Source organism: Alexandromys fortis, unplaced genomic scaffold (genome assembly GCF_014885135.2).
Source record: "Alexandromys fortis isolate MF-2015 unplaced genomic scaffold, M_Fortis_MF-2015_v1.1 scaffold_121, whole genome shotgun sequence".
Taxonomy (NCBI): domain Eukaryota; kingdom Metazoa; phylum Chordata; class Mammalia; order Rodentia; family Cricetidae; genus Alexandromys; species Alexandromys fortis.
Window position 1 is genome coordinate 740,991 of NW_026068037.1, and position 16,166 is coordinate 757,156.

A 16,166-nucleotide genomic window follows, 5' to 3' on the forward strand; every position below is an offset into this window, starting at 1 on the left:
AGAGAGAGAGAGAGAGAGAGAGAGAGAGAGAGAGAGAGAAAGCGAGGGGAGGGGGTGGTTTTAGTACTATCCAATGCTGTTGGTGTTCTATGTATAATTAATTTTTTTTCTTTCACGTGTGTTTAAAAGGTCCCTCAAAGACCCAATATTTTAAAACTGTCTTATTTTGAGAAAGCAGAAGAATATGCCCTTAACTTGCTGAAACACGAAACAAGAACCTGCTTGTTATTCTTACAAAAATGGTTGACAAGGTACCATGCCTGGGTATAGTGTTCCAGGCCGACACAGAGGCAGCAGGTGCTCTGGGTAGTAACGTCACATGGGCTGAATGTCAGCATGATGGTGTCTCTGGAGTAACTGGCATCAGCATGTAAGATTACGTATCTGTGGCTGCTTAGTATGCTCTTGAAGGGGCTTCCAATGCCCTGGCGGTAGCAGCTGGACTCTGTGCAGGCACACTGGGATCCGAAGGTGTATTTTCATCTTGTGCTGGTAGTAAAACCCTAGAGATAATTGCAAACAAATAGAGATTTTCAGGCTTCCTTGAGAACACAGCTTATAAATATTTTTAAACTTCCTGCTTCCTCTGCACCTGTTGAGTTTTGCCACAGCAGTTTATTTTCTCTGACATGGAATGTTCTCTAATGTTCCTTACAATATTGTCTTTGACCACACACCCCCCAAACTACTTAGGAATGTTGTTTTTAAATTTCCAAATGTGTTTATGTTCTCTGTTGGCTATGCTTTCTAACTTAATTGCCCCGGAGTCAGAGACGCTGTATAGTATTGACTGCTTCTTTTTAAATAGCATTTATGGATTTTATTCCCCGGCTTAACATATGCCCAATTTCCAAAACTGTTCTGTGTGGCTGAAGAAAGCCTATATTTTAGATTTGAGAGTCGAAGTTCCAATGTGTGTTTAGTAAATTATGGTTACAATAATATTTTCCAAAGGCTTATGGATTTCTATTTACTTGATCTATAAAAATTAAGATAAAAATATATTGCAAATTTGAGATTTTTTTCTTGTATTTAACTCTTCTCTTCCTTCATGTATATGTATGTGGGTAGCCCTGGCTGTCCTAGAGCTTGTTCTGTAGACCAGGCTGGCCCTGAACTCGCAGAGATCCATCTACCCCTCTGCCTCCCGAGTGCAGGGGTAAAGAGCATGAGCCATCACCTTGGTATATTTTGAGGCTGTTTTATTTCTATAGTCCGTCGGAACATAACGTCATAGCTTCTCATGAACTGAAATTTTTCCATTAAGGAGTCATTCTTCTTATGCAAAAGCCTTTGGTGGTGGAGAGAGCCCACCTCACCCCGCGGTGACGGTAGCAGTAGCTTGATCCAGCTGTATTTGCTTACTTTCATCTTCTTTTCCTTCTTCCTGTGTGACCGTCCTGCCATCCGTGTTCATAGTAATCCCTTCTGAACAAGAGTGGATCTGCTAAGCACGCTCCAGTTAGCAGTCTGATCTCCTACGTTATTTAGCTCCTTGATGTTGTTAATTATGATTATTGAGTATATTTATTTCCATAATCTTTCTTTGTGCCATTAAGTTTCATCAATCATAAGACACACATTTTCATATCTTTGAAATTAGAATGCTTCCTATAATTTATGTAATTAACAGCTTTTTCTTTCCTTATTGGTTTCATAAAGAAATCAGGCATATTCTGCAATCTAGGTCATCTTAGGATCTGTAAAATATAATATTTGCCCCCCTTTTGTCTATTCTTTTCCACTCCTTTCTCATAGTTGTTAATTTTAAGGTTTTTTAAACTTCTTTCATTCTATACGTGTTTGAAGGCTACACATTCTATTTATGTTACCGTGATAATGACTCTTAAATGGTAGCAAGCATGGCTACATTAAAAATTTAAAGTTAATTAGTGTCTCATTTATAGTCTTAAGAAAGTCATCCTCAAAATAAGAGGGTGGGCGCAGGCATTTTTGAAGGGACATCAAGAAACACAGAAGTCATGGGAAAGTGAGAAGCCAAGAGAGACAAAAGCCATAAAAAGCAGCAAGGAGCCCAGCACTGTTGAGGACGCCCTCCTGGGGCTACTCTCTCTGAGGAAACAAGGCGCAGGAACCTAACCTCCTTGTGGCTGAAAGCTGCCCCTGGTGTTAACGCATCCAAACTTCCATGTTTTTTCCAAGTTTTCATGGTACAGGGAGAAAACATGGGCATAGAAAAGACATGTCTGAGAGAGGCTGTCCCCTCAGTGAGAGCTGCAGGTGACCTTGCGTGGGCAGACAGGATGCAGGGGAGGCATCAACCGTGTCTACTGCAGCCAGTATTCTTAATCTCCAGCCCATTACTGAAACCTTTTCTTCCCCGTTTTTGATTGTTTTTATTGAGCCATGAATTTTTCTCTGCTCCAGTCTTTTTCCCTCCCCTCCCCTTCTAACCTCTCCCATGGTCCCCATGCTCCCAATTTACTCAGGAATGCTTCTCTTTTTCTCCTTCCATATACATTACTGAAACCTTTACCTTGTCATTCTAGCCATGCATCCTGTGTCCATTATATATTTGGCAGTGTATATTTTATTTTTACTTTTTGATGTTTTATTGTAAAGATTTTATTATTTGTGCATGTGTGTGTGGTGCACACGTGCACGTGTGTGTGTGTGTGTGTGTGTGTGTGTGTGTGTGTGTGATAATGGGTGGTAGGATGGCTGGTATGTGTATATGTGTGTACATATCCCTGAAGGCCAGAAGAGAGTTTTGGGTTCCATGGAGTAGGAGTTAGAGGTTATTGTCAGCTGCCCGAGGTAGTAATGTAGACTCCAGTTCTCTGTAAGAGCAACAGGTCTTGTTAACTACTCGCCATCTCTCCAGCCATTTATATTTGATTCTTAAACAACCAGGGATCACTTAGATTTAATTGGTGTATTTTAATATTTCCTTACCATCCTTCTTTTCTTTTAGAAATATATTTAAATAAAAAATTAAAGGTGTTTTACACAACAGGTGTGCTGGCCCAGGACATTATTACCACCACTCTGGAGGCAGAGGCAGGTAGATCTCTTTGATTTGAGCACAGTTTGGTTTACATAGAAAGTCAGGGTTCTATAGTAAATCCCTGCCGCAAATAAAAAGAAGTCTGTGGTTAGAGAAATGGCTCAGCAGTCAAGAACAGGGGACAGAGTTCAGTTCCCAGCATCCACATCAGGCAGCTCACGGCCACCTGTAACTTCAGCTCAAGGGGTTACAATGCCTTCTTCTGGTCTTCTAGCATACTGCACACACATGGTGCATAAATGGACACTCAAGTGTGTGCAGGTATGTATGTGTACACACAAATAAAATAAGTCTTTTCATTCAAGGTCTTCTAAATATTTATCGTTTATTTTGGTAATCTGACACTTTTCTGTTTAACATGTTCTGTTTGGTGCTCTGCAGATTGATTTGTCTAAATATATCCAGCTTTATTTCTGACATTCAGGGATGTTGCGAGCCTAAAGCTAACATAAAAAGCTAGAAGAACAGATTCTGCCAATATCATTAAGGGGAATGTGTTCAGATGGGCCTCAGAGTTAGTAGATGGACAGCTGGCAGGAGAATACAGAGTTCAGACACTCAAGTAGTCAGGATGTAAGGAGCTTACCCAGAAGCGCTATGTGGGCAAATATTCCTAGCTGGGACAGCAAGCCTACACGGAGGGTGTGGACTTGGGAGTCTGTGATGGGTTGGTTCTGGAATTGACTAGGAGACACCCAGGCTTCTGGTTGGTCTGTGAGGGCATCTTCTCCTACTCCTCCCAAATGAAGCACCCACCTAAAACAGGAAAATATAAAGAAATCTGGGACAGAACAAAGCTGCCTTTGCCTGCGCAGCCTCTCTTCTTTCTGGAAAGTGAGTTTGTCCTGCCGTGGCCATCTGTTGCTGACATGGAACCCAGCTCCTCTGGCTTCCCTCTTCCCAGTTGCCCTCCAGGACTCCTCCAGGCCTCAGTGCCAGACTGAGGATGCTGAAGAACCCCAGCCTTGTGCACTGGGCAGATACTGGGTTCTCAGCCTCTTGGGTGTGCAGACAGCCAATCAGGGTACTGCCCAGCCCCTGTCATGCATGCCAAACTGGTAAATGCCTTTTGTGATATGTATCATTGCACGAGTTCTGTTCCTCCAGAAAAGCTCGACCGATATGGGGTCTCGGCATGTCAGTCCATGTTACAGGAAGAGGACTGTAGACACAAGTGGTTCCAGGCCTGAGGTCCCTCTGCAAAATGTCTGCCTCTGGGTTGGTTAGATTTAGATCAACTTAATAGAAATGCAGGTCATCTGGGAAGAGGGAACCTCAGCTCAAAAAATGTCCCCATCAGATTAGCACGTAGGCAAAAACATGGGGACATTTTCCTGATTAGTGTTTGATATGAGAGGGTTGTGTCCACTGTGGGTGGTATCACCCATAAGTCCCTGTCCTGGACAGTATAAGAAAGAAGGCTGAGCAAGCCATGTGGAGAAAGCCAATAAGCAGCATTCTTCCATGGCCTCTGCTTCAGCTTCTGCCTCCAGATTCCTGCCTTGAGTTCCTGTTCTGACTTCCTTCAGTGATGGTCTGTAAGGTGTAAGCTGAAATAAACCCTTTCCTCCTCGAGTTGCTTCTGGTCATGGTGATATCCCAACAATAAAAAGCAAGCTGAGATGGTCCCAGCAGCATCAGCAGCACCTAGGAACTCAGCTTTGCTGTGGGAAAACTACTGTAAAGCTTCGTAGGTTAAGTATTTCTTAAGCCCAGAATGACAGGAGTTATAAAGCCCATTAAGCCCTTGGCACTAATTAACGTGTCTTCATCCAGGGTAAACTCTACAAGGTGGGTATTTTAAATGCTTGCAAAATATAATTGAATTTGGCATATTCAAGCAAATGATAAATTGGCCTATAATTCCAAATTAAATGTTGGCTTGATTTGATGTTATACCATTTAACTTATAATCAGTGCTAAAATGGTTAAGAGAACTTGTTATTACCGAGTTATCTGATCACGCAAGAAAGACTAGTTTTTTCGGTTGCAAGCTTTATTGCATTTGGTTATTCTAACTTTGTAAAGAAAAATTAAATCTATTAAGTTTACAAATGTTTTTAAAGCATCTAAATGAAATTAGTCTATTCAATCAAATTTACTTAACATTAATGAATATCAAATTCCCTTCAGTCACCAGTCTAATTTTTATTAGTTTTCCTGAAGATAATTGTTTTATATAAAGTGTACTAGAACTAAAATATTAAGTAGAACTTATAAGATGAATTTAGGGGCTTGAGAAAATTTTTTAAATTGTAACTGATAACTAAAATGCTGAAAATCAAACCCAAATCACTTACAATGTACTCTCTACGTCAAGGGCTGGGGAAATTGCTCAGGCAGTAGAACACATCTCTTCCAAGAGTGAGGGCCTGGGTTTTTATCTCCAGAACCCATGTAAAACACTGGGCACAATGGTGTTTGCTTATGTTTGCAATCCCACTGCTGGGGATGCTGAGATGAAGTGGGCTTCTGGGGTTCACTGGTCAGCCGGTCAGACTAAACCAGAGACCTCCAGGAAAAAACGAGAGATGTCTCAAAAACCAAGGCATAGAGGGTGTCTCAGGATGACCCACAGGTTGGCCTATGGTCTCCACACACAGACAGACATGCATATCCATACATGCAACCTCACACACACACATGAGCACACACTCCTCTCCTCAAAACCGACTCTTAAAAACTCATCCTACCCAGTGTGCCCACTGCTCATTGCCTCCCTCTCCTGATGTCTCACTGGTATCCATTTCACAGTATAGTTCTTGCGAGCTTCCCTTCTCAGTTCCCTTCCCCAGAATGTAGCACTGAGAAATTCCTTGTAAGGCTCTTGTCATTTCCAGTTCTCAACTGTGTTAATCCACCTACTGGAGTCGGTCTTTCTTAATTGTAGTCTATTTCTCATTCCACACCACACCCATGCTGCAGCACTTCAAACTGCTGTTTCCTCTCCAGAGCCCTCCTGCTCCCTGCAAGGACCCGCTTTCGGGAGCAGGCCCACTGTCTTTGTAGCACACACTGGCCAGAAACCTGGCCCTCGGATACCACATGCTATGCTTCGGATTCCACCAAGCTGTGCTTCTACTTTCAGACATGGGGTTCATCCTCCCGAGTGGCATCGAAGGGTGAGTGGCGCCACATTACAGGAGCCCCTGGAGAGAAATGTGAGTGGAGTGGAACATGCAGGAGTTGAGAAAATAAATCCCATTCTCTTTCTCCCTTTCACAGAGCTTCCAAAAGAGTCCTCCAGCTGTGCCCAACTCAAGGCCCACAGGTCACATGTGCTCCAGGAAGCTATGAATGTGACCTAACAAAAAGTTGTGAACTTACGACCTGAGGTTATTTTTTGTGCCATTTTGTTTATTTTTTGCTTGTTTGTTTTGCTGGATGACACGTAACTGGATGACACGGTTGCCTACCACGAGCTTTATAGATGACTCTATTGCAACATCAAGAGATTAGACAAGGCTGCAACAAACACGCCTGCCAATACCCAGGTGTGGCTTCTCCAGAGTTTCTTTAGCAACAGAGAAGAGTACATTAAGAAACCACAGCACATCGTCTCAACTCTTAACCCCGCTCCAGTTACTCTTATTCTATTCAGAAATTACAGCGATTTGAAGATGAGGCAGAAAACATGGCTTCCTCATCCTTGTCTCAGGCCCTACATTCTCAGCTAAGGCCCTCAAAACTGAGATTCAACTGTTTGTGAGAATTACAGTTTTTAAAAAAGATTTTGTTTAAAAATATTTTAAAAGATTCCGTTTATGTCATTAATATAGGTACCAGTCAAAGATTATAAAATATTTAATTGTCTTAAATTGTTTAAAATTTAATCTTGCTCTTCGTGATGCCAACTTGTATCCAAGGTGAATCACCTCCTTGTGTGTGCTGTGTTTTTGTTCGTGATTTCCTCTTCGGTAGGGTTGTGTGGAGGGGGTTCACAGTCTAGGGAAGAAATGGATGCAGCTCAGCTGCCCTCCAAGCTATAAAGCATATAAGCAATCCAGAATCCCAGCCAGCCAGGGAGCACTGCCACCCGCAGTGGGCAGCTCTGCAGCGCTGCATTTAACATGTTGAGATAACTCCTCCCAGACATGCCAGAATCCATATTACAGTTTACTTCCTGTCAAATGCACAGTTAACCTTACATGACATAGTGTGTATTAATGTGTATACATCAAATGAGGGTATTAATATCTCCCTCCTTTTTTATTTTATTTTATATTTTATTTTATCTTATTTTATTTTATTGGATTTTCGAGACAGGGTTCCTCCGTAGCTTTTTGGTTCCTGGCCTGGAACTAGCTCTTCTAGACCAGGCTGGCCTCGAACTCACAGAGATCCGCCTGCATCTGCCTCCCAAGTGCTGGGATTAAAGTCGTGCGCCACCATCGCCTGGCCTCATCTCCCTCTTCTTTTTTTTCATCCCTTTGTATGTAGACAATTGAAGCTCCTCCCTTCTAGCTGTTCATAGGATGTTTAACAGGATGTCATCAACTGTCCTCACCCCACTGTGCCGAGGGGCAATAGGACTCAGTGCTCTTATCCAACTTCGCTTGTCGCCTACTTTCCACACTCTGGATTCTCCCTTCGCTTTTTATTGATCATATTTATTATTTATTTTATATGTATGAGTGTTTGCCTGCATGTATGTGTGTAGGCAAAGTATGTGCAGTGCCTGTGGGGCCAAAAGGGGGTGTCAGATCCCCATGAAACGGGAGGTTACAGAAAGTTGTGAGCCGCCATGTGGGTGCTGCGAGCCAAATCCTGGTCCTCTGCAAAATCAGTCTTCACCACCCAGCCATTGCTTTACCCCTCATTATTGTCTTTAATTTATAGTTCCAAATTTACTAATGGTTTTGAACATCTTTTTGTGGGCTCCTTTGCTGTTCATTTATCTTCTTTGACAAAATGTCTGTTTGAATCCTTTTCAAGTGGAAAACTCTCATTGAGGTGTGAGAATTCCCGTTATCGTGGTTTACACAAGGCATCTCAATCCATGGTTTCTGTTTTCACTTTTCTTAACAGTGTCTTTTGAAAAACAGAGCATTTAAATTTTGTGTATTCCAATTTTTCAGGGTGTTATTTTCCGATCTTATGCTTTCTATGAACTCTGTCCCCAAACCAAGGTTTTCTTCCGTCTTTCCTTAAAGAAATTGTGTAAGACCTGGAAATTAGAAAGTAGATGGATAGTCTATTACAATACTTTTGTGCATGGCACAAGGCATTGTGCCAGCGTCCGATTGCTTCATTACCATTTGTTGAAATGGCAATCCTTTCTCTACTGAATTCAACTTGTATTGAAAATCAATGGATTGTGTAAGTGTGGGTTTATTTTCTGTTCTGTTTCGTTGATCCATGATTCTATCCCTTTGTCAGTTCTTGCCATCTCAATTCTTGAGCTGTAAAACGAATCAGGAAGGCAGGTACTGTATGTCTTCAACATTTTGTTCAAATTATCCTCAAGGCTTCTCTTTTTCTTATGTGTCTTATAATTGACTTTTCTGGTTCAATATAAAAGCTGCTCGAATTTGGGTTTGGGGGATTATGGTGAATTTATAGGTCCATTTGGAAAGAATTGACACCTTCGCACCATTGAGTCTTCTAAGCCCAGTGTAGCTTGTCATTCATTTAGGTCTTTGATTCCTGTCAGCAGTGTGTGATAGTTCCAGACTCTATTGATTTATCTCTAAATATTTCATACGACTTTGGTGTCACTATCTGTGGCATTTCTTTTTAAACTTATAAATTGTCCATTACCAGTTCCTGGAAAAGCAACTTTTGTATATTCACCTAATATATGGCAACCAGAAAAAAATCACAATAGCTTTTTTATTTTCTATTCTTCAGGACTTTGCCTGCAAACAGTCACGATGCCTGTAAGTCGTTCTTATTTCTCTCTTCCAGTTCATGTGCCTTTTATCCTCATCGCAAGCAAGATTGATAAACAGTAAGTCTAAGTCAGCTTCTTCAGTAAACACACAATAAAACCTGAATAAAAAGAGAACATTTTTTAATAATTTAATAGGTAGCATTTTCTTTCTCAGCGACACCCGAAATTATGGTGTGTTTTTACCATCGATAGTGTTAGGAAAGGAAGAAATCTTGCTTTTCCTAGATTATGCTGTAAACTCTTTGCCTGGAGTTATATAGTGTGATGGTCCTGATACCAGGTTATAGATACCCAGGGACTCCACAGTTTATACTCTTATCACTGACTCGCTTTAAAAGCATGGATTTTCATTTTAAAACTGAACCAGGCCTACTGTTTAAAATCCCTGAAGGCTAAAAATGGTTGGTAAGCCAGTGACATTTAGTGGTTTTTGATCGTGATAAAGATAAATAGGAAATGCCATGAACTGGAAAGGCCTGGGGTTTTACTTTATTTACAGGCTAACGTGGTTACCTGACACATTTTTCTGGAGACACAGGATGCTGGGGCCAGTGACAAACCACAGTGTTTGTGGGATGGCAGGCAAGTCTGTACTTACAAAGTGCCATGGCTGAGGGGCAGTGGCTGCTCGCTGCCTTTCCCCTTGCAAGGGGAGGCTGAAGTGGGAAGATTGCTTGAGCAAGAAATCTCACACTGGCAACCAGCCTACAAGAGACCCAAAACAAAACAAAAGTGGCCTGCCAAGGAACAATGTGAGGCTGGCCCAGGTGGAGGCTGGAGAGGTTCCAGCAACATGCAGTTATAAAACTAGAAAGTAACTGTGTATAATAATACCCAGAGCCTGAGAAGTATTGAGAGAGAAATGAAACGAAGCATATGGAAGGGTAGTGCTCAAAATGATAACGCTTTGGGTGGAAGTGATGGCTAAGTCGTGAGTTCTGACTGCTTCCAGATGACCGAGGTTCCATTCCCAGCACCCACACCATGACTCACAACCATCACAGTCCCAGAATAGCTGACACCCTCTTTTGTCCACCTTGTCTGTTGGGCATCAGACAAGCAAGCAATATATAGACATATATACAGGAAAACACACGCAAGAAATATTTAAATTAATTTTAAAAACCTTAAAAATGATGGCACATTGCAGAGAGAAATCAAAGACCTAATAGTAGACCTTAAACTGTGTCCAGAAACTAGAAGATTCAACACAGATTTGTGTTATACCGAAAAACACCAAAACGCACAACCCTGAATCTCTGGAAGTGGTTATGAGGAAAATGGAGGACCTCATAGAGATATATTTTATTATTTTTTTTACTATTATTACTATTGTCATTATTTGGGACATTTATCTGCCCTCTGCTTCAAACAGAAATGCTACTTCTACCTCCTAAGAGCAGTTTTGGTCCAGCATCCATGAACAGAGAGTGCACAGGATGGTTAGTGCTGCTGCTCCACAGATGAGAGCCATGAGCATCATGGCTGCGGTATAACACATGTCCTCCTCCTATCATGATAAGAAGCCACCTTGGAATTGCTTTGGTAGCCATGACAACAAAAGCAGATCAATACAATAGCATACAGCGCTAAGGTGATGATAATGGGACTATTAGCACTCCACAGTAGATTGAGGAGAGGAAAATCTGAAGGCCCTCACCTGAGATTCTGGCTACTGTCCTCTTCCCAGCTGCAAGTGGTCATGGGAGATGCTAGGGTTTATGGGAAATGAAGTACTTCCATGAGGCCATCATCCAGAATAAGTTGGGACTTTGCAATGATGTGTATGTTTGGGGTCACCTATGCTTCTGTACACAACCTGTCCCCCCAGCCTCTAGAAGCAAGTGTGAAGTAAACGAATTGATTTCACCATGATTGACTTTAATAGGATCATACTTGAATCTGTGATGCATGCCCATCTGGAGTGAATGGACATCCAATTGTGTCTCCCCAGGGAGAGTTAACATAACAGTGACCCAGCAGTGGCAGTGACAACAGTCAACGGGAAGAAATTATTTCAAGCAGAGCTCTGGGTCCGTGTCCATGAGTCTCTGCTGGTGGCAGCTTGCCTGTGTGGTCAATAAACCCATTTCTAAGACTATTTCCAAACCTTCTGAGTAGGTAGGGATGGCCATGTGACACAGGTGGCATGTGAAACACACATGCAAGTGACTTCATCATCTCCAGGCCCGTCTGTGAATAAGTGTAAACGACAGATGAACTGGTAACATTTTAGTAGCTTGACCAAAGAGTTGGCCCATTGCAGTAGCCAGCATTTATTTTACATTACAACCAATCTGCCAGCCTAACTGCTACCCTACCCCAGACTTAAATAACTCTCTCTTGTACACGAGGTCTAAGTAGAAAACTGCCTTAACTGTTTTCTTGTGTTATTAATGTCTAATGGAGACTTTCTAGAAACTAAATAAGAAATGATTCTTTTATTACAATGTAGGTCTTGAGGAGATGAGCAAGGAAATATAGATGGTTATATTTATTATCTCTCTCTTTCTGTGTGTGTGTGTGTGTGTGTGTGTGTGTGTGTGTGTGTGTGTATACATGTGGTGTGGAGAGTTTTCATGGTGCGATCAGGAAATGTGTGTTCTGATGGCATGCAGGAGACGGTGCTTTAGTGGCTTCAAGCCTCATTGCTTTTTCCTTCACAATGTAGAAAACCCTACCAAGCATATCCCTTGAGGTCAGAGTAAGTCTGATTAAAAAATTAGTGGTTAGAACACATGTTTTCTTAGCAACTTCCCACTCTTTTCTATTCCAGGAACCAAGGTAGGCTAACACATCTCTGAAAGAAAAAGATAAACAATTAAACAATTTTTGCAGAGTCCTTGACTGGTGGAAAACTTTCAAGTGGCCTCAGACTTACTAGTACTCAAAGTCAAAACAGAGGGAAGTCCGAGCAACTTTTAAATACAATAGGTCAGCTGGGCTGACATTTATGGGAAATGACAGGCAAGGCACACATTGGCTCAGATTCCTTCCTTCCTTCCTTCCTTCCTTCCTTCCTTCCTTCCTTCCTTCCTTCCTTCCTTCCTCCTCTTTCTTTCTTTCTTTCTTTCTTTCTTTCTTTCTTTCTTTCTTTCTTTCTTTCTTTCTTTCTTTTTAATACAGACTAGACTAGAAGACAGTTCAGAAGTTAAAAGCACTTACTGCATTCTTGCAAAGGACCTGACTTTAATTCCCAACAAAAAAAAGAGTCATGTAAGACCAACTCTAGGAGCATTTGATGACCCCGACTTTCATGGGAAACTGCACTCACACACAATACACATAATTAATACTTTAGATTTGTTATATTATTTTTAAATTGTCAGGGGGTAGGTAGGTAGCTAGGTATACACACATGGATGTATGGGCCTATGGAGGCCAGAAGAGCGTGTCAAATCCCTGGACCCAGGGTTACAGGTAGACTGTCTGATGTGGGTGCTGGGACCCAATGGAACTTGGGTCCTCTATAAGAGCGGCAAGTACTCCTAACCACTGAGCCTCCTCTCCAGCCAATGTCTCAGATTTCTGATGCTGGTGTGAGATTTTTGTCTTTTACCTTAGCAAGCCCATCATAAGTTGTCACACCTGTGACACAGTGTCTTTTTAGGCAACAGAACCCAGGGAGCCTCTTGGCATTACAGCTCTGACCTTGGGTCATAAAGGACAGCATTTCCTCCTGCTCCTTTCTTACTAGCTTTCTCTAGCTTTTGCTGCCATCTCTTGTATGTGCACCCAAGCTTACCTTAGCCTCACGCAGCCTTCTCTAAGTTCATATAAGCTCTCAGTATTAAAACTTGCTCCACTGATATAGGAGGTCCTTCTGTCTATGTGTTGCTTTCATTGGTTAATGAGTAAAGAAACTGCCTTGGCCTGTAGATAGGACAGAATTTAGGTAGGCGGGGAAAACTAAAAGGCATGCTGGGAGAAAGAAAGCAGAGTAGGAAAGACGCCATGGATCCGCTGGAGTTTTACCTGATAAGCCACTGCCACATGCCGATACAAAGATTAATAGAAATGGGTTAAATTAACATGTAAGAATTAACCAATCAGAATCTAGAGCTAACGGGCCAAAAAGTGATTTAATTAATAGAGTTTCTGTGTGGTTATTTCTGGATTAAGCTAGCCAGATGGCCGGAAGAAGAAGTGGGCCTCCCTGCAACACTCCACTTTATCTAATCTAGTCTGTCAGTTTCCTTCCAGATTCGCATCTTCTCCCATCCATCACCCCAAGAACTCTGTCACCCTCCACTTGAATCTCGCCTAGCTATCCTGTTGGGATGTGTATCTGGCAAGCCTCCAACTTCATATCAATCCACTCGGGCTGCTGGGAACCATAGTGGAATAAGGACCGTGGGGCCATCACATGTTCATCTACTACATACACATCACAGTGCTCACTTCAGTTACCTTAACACGCCTGGACAGTTTGTTCCTCACGTATGAGATATGGTAGCTATCTCTTGGTTGGTTTCCCAGCATCTGTTCTTCCCTCTCCCAAAAGCGTCTAGATTTTTCTTTCTGAAAGTTCCCTTTCCCCTTCCTCTAGAGTTAATTATTTATGTGTGTGTGTGTGTGTGTGTGTGTGTGTGTGTGTGTGTGCGCGCGCACATGCCTGTGGAAGCCAGAAGAGGACTTCGGATCCCCTGGAACTGGAATTACAGTAAGTGTGTAGGTGATGGGAGCTGAGCTCCGGTCCTCTGAAAGAGCAGTACCTGAGCCGTATATCCAGCCCTCTCTTTCTCTGTGATGCTCTGTGGAGAGTTCTTCCGCTTACTTCCCATGGCTTGCTCTGAACGATTTCTTATGAAACCAGGACCACCTACCCAGGATTGGAACCATATATAGTGGGCTGGGGGCTGGGCCCTCCCATACTAGTCGATAATCAAGACAATTCCCCACAGAAAGGGCCATGGGTCACTCTGATCTGGGAAATTTCTCAGTTGAGAAGAAAAAAAAAAACTCTCTCCAGGTGGCTCTTGGCTGTGAGAAGATTACAGTATCACCTAACTAGAACACTTACCTATATGAAAGACAGTCCATGTCTGCCCTCAGCTTGCCTCCTCCCTTCCTTCTCTACTCCATCTTCTGCCACCTGACGTCAGAGGAAAAGGTTCTGCCATGAAGCTGAGGGCATGCTTAAGTGGCCACCGTGGACTAAACCCAGGTTCCATCCAGCAAATTGTTGAACATAAGAGGAGCACACTTGAAACAGGAGCACGCTTAAAACAGGAACACGCTCGAAACGGACATCTGGGTGGGAGAGATGGACTGAGGAGCCCTGGCATTAGTTTCCATAGAAGCCCCTAAAGTTGCTGAGACATTTCAGAAAGGTCAAGTGAGTACACGAGAGAGAAGAGGTGCAGCTCTGTGGGCACGGACTTTTGAGGGGTAAGGTGAAGGTGGCACTCGCCTTTAGACGAGCTCATGCCAGAAGTGGCAGGTGGAAAACGAGGAAGAGGGCTGTCTTGGGAGCCAATGTGTTCCGAGGAGAGATGGAGCATGATAGGACAAGCTCACAGAAAGTATTGAATGGTTCATAATGACAGGACCAGAACCAAGGTGGAAAAGGAAGCCAGCGGTAAGGAAGAGGCAAGGCTGGGGTGATAATTCCCCTCCAGACTCTTTTAGTTTGTATTCATCCAGCTGCAGGCTCTGAAGAGCACATGAGAACTGCTGACCCATGGGTAGGGGTGCTCTAATGACCAAGGGAGACAGGGAGAGTGGGAAGGAAAGCAGGTACTCTTGGGCAAGACTGTGCTGTGCTCCTAAGGCTAAACTTTCCTGGACTCCTGAGGAACTCTGCGAGCCATCTTTCTCCCAACGCCATGCCTTGTTGTGGAGCTCCTTTGAAGACAAGTCCCCTGACAAGGCACTTGCCAGTCAGCTTCTTGGGGGCAAACCCTCAACATACAAGGTCACAGCTCACTATGCTGTGCTTCTGCCAATGGTGACTGCCTTGAACTCTGGAAGAGCCAGAGAGTGGGTAGGGCACCAGGTACAGGTGCCTGGCATGCCAACCCCACTCATGACTCCTTTGCTCCTTCAGCAAATCAGAGTTGAAGTCAGGGACAGCCAAGGCCTTTTGAAAGGCACCTAAGGTGGGCATGAGCAAGTCAGAAAGTCTGAACAAAATGTAGTCCATGAGAGCTCTCACAGGGTTAGGAAGACTGGACAGGGTGGGCTGGGTTGCAGATAAAAGCTTTGACTGGCCTTGCTTTTTCTTCCTGCAATGCCTAAATTAAGAGTGGGAACCGGAAGAAGTGTGGAAGTTACCACAGCCTCTGCCCTTTGACCCATGGTTGCATGAGATAGGGAGGAATATGATCAGTCTCTTCCTAGTTCATACTTTCTTTTTCTTTCCATCGATTATGCTCTGTAAGCCAAGTCTAATAGTAAGATCAATTACTGTACGTGCCCTTCATTGTTCCTCCCCATTTACTAATCATGTACCAAGTGCCAGAGGGAGGAATTGCCCTACAAGTGAATGGTGATCTTTAGACCTAGCTGCAAATACCAGGCTACTGGATTGCCAGTGGAGGCATTTTAGTTTTTGGTTTATTGTCCATACTTCAGGTTTACAACATGTCCTAGGACACATGTAGTTAAGAAAATGATTTGTGAACTAGATTAAAATATTGATTATGGGTCTGGAAAGATAATTCAGTGGTTAAAAGCACTTGCTGTTCTAATAGAGGTCCTGAGTTTGGTTCCCAGCACTCATGGTAGACTTACAACCATGTGTAAGTCTAGCTGCAGGAGATTTGACATCCACTTCTGGCTTCTGTTGGCACCTGTACACACACACACACACACACACACACACACACACACACACACGAATCATTCTTATCTATTACGCAAGATTGCTGAGTCTACAGGAAGGGAGAGGAGAGGCTTAAGGACCCTGGAAGAGGATTTATGAAAGAAACTGTTTGCAAGGCTGTGGTCAGGGCCAGCACAGGGTATTTCAGGCTGGATTCTGCCGTGCCTTGGGTTCAAGTCTCAGCTTTGCCACTTGATATCTATGTGACCATTGACCAGGTTCTTGGTGTCTTTTGATTTGTTTTAGGTTCCCCTTTTGAATAATAGCTACCAACCTGTGAGATAGCGAAGACAAGCAGCTAAGCGACTTTCCCATAGACAGAGATGGCGGAGCCAGAGAAGTTAAGCAATTAGCCCTAGGCTCAGTCACGAACGTGTGGCAAGTGTGAGCTGGCAACCAGATCTCGTGCTGAGTCAGGG